The sequence below is a fragment of the Sinocyclocheilus anshuiensis genome, unplaced genomic scaffold, assembly GCF_001515605.1.
Source record: "Sinocyclocheilus anshuiensis isolate Anshui unplaced genomic scaffold, SAMN03320099.WGS_v1.1 scaffold1386, whole genome shotgun sequence".
Classification (NCBI taxonomy): Eukaryota; Metazoa; Chordata; class Actinopteri; order Cypriniformes; family Cyprinidae; genus Sinocyclocheilus; species Sinocyclocheilus anshuiensis.
This window is the reverse complement of record NW_015555701.1, coordinates 488,963-490,190: the sequence shown is the minus strand read 5'-3', so window position 1 is coordinate 490,190 and position 1,228 is coordinate 488,963. Positions and strand designations below refer to the sequence as shown.

At 40.5% G+C, this 1,228-nt stretch overlaps 1 protein-coding gene across 1 annotated transcript in view; it reads left to right on the top strand.

Annotated features, from left to right (window-relative positions):
• sim2 (SIM bHLH transcription factor 2) overlaps positions 1-1,228 on the top strand; it is a 16,545-nt gene that overhangs the window by 5,742 nt on the left and 9,575 nt on the right. The window lies entirely within an intron of this gene.

Here is a 1,228-nt window from a genome sequence, read left to right as displayed (position 1 = left end):
TGTGTGTGTGTGTGTGTGTGTGTACTTGTTTATGCTACATTGTGGGGACCAAATGTCCAGTGAGGGGCCAGCAACCAGTCTGGGGTGGCACAGAAATCTTCGTTATTTCAGTATAAAAATGTGTTTGACTATAAAGTACTGGACTGTTTTACTGCCTAAAACACAACTGAATACAATACATTTCTACTTAATTGTAATTAAGATATTTGTGAATTAGATCAAGTAATGCTGAGTGAATATAACAATTTGTGTATTATTCCCCACCTCCAGGTATTTTAATAAATTGGCTCACTATAGCTTTATTGCTCAGTCAGCTTGGTTCTGGTTCTCAAAACCCCCAAAAGCTTGTTCTCCAACATTACTCATGGACGAGACATGCAGATAGTGATAACAATGTGAAAAAGCACATGCCAGAATGTAAAATGAGTTATTTTATGTATTTAAATTGTTTCATTTTCGTTTGTACTTTTCAAATTAACAAAAAAAATTAGCGCTCATTTTCTCGAATACATTTACATTTATTCATTTAGCAGACGCTTTTATCCAAAGCGAGTTACAATTGGGGAATACATCAAGCGATTCTTCTTAAAGAGGCAAATAGACACAGGAAGTGCTCGTCATACCAAGTTTCAAGCATTGTTCAAATAAGTAAAAATATATATTTTTTTAGGATTAAGTCAGATAGTGACGAAAGAGGTCGCTTGAAGATTGTCAGGGATTCAGCATTCCGGATAGGGGTTGGAAGATCGTTCCACCAGCCAGGAATGGTGAACGAGAATGTTCTGGAAAGTGATTTTGAGCCTCTCTGTGATGGTACCACGAGGCGTCGCTCACTAGCGGATCTCAGACTTCTGGAGGGGATGTAGATTCGTAGTAGTGAGTGGAAGTAGGCAGGTGCTGACCCTGTAGCTGTTCTATATGTTGAGCAGTTTTTGCAATGTGGTCTTTGAAGGTCAGCTGGTCATCAAAGATTACACCAAGATTTCTGACCGAACATGCTGTAGAGTTGGAGTGGCCGGGAAGACAAGAAGCTCAGTCTTTACCAGGTTGAGCTGTAGGTGATGTTCTTTCATCCATGCCGAGATTTCTGCCAGGCAGCCTGAGATACGTGCATCTACCGTTGGATCATCTGGTTGAAATGAGAGATAGAGGTGTGTGTCATCAGCATAGCAATGGTAGGAGAAGCCATGTGCCTGTATGATGGGACCCAGTGATGTAGTGTATATGG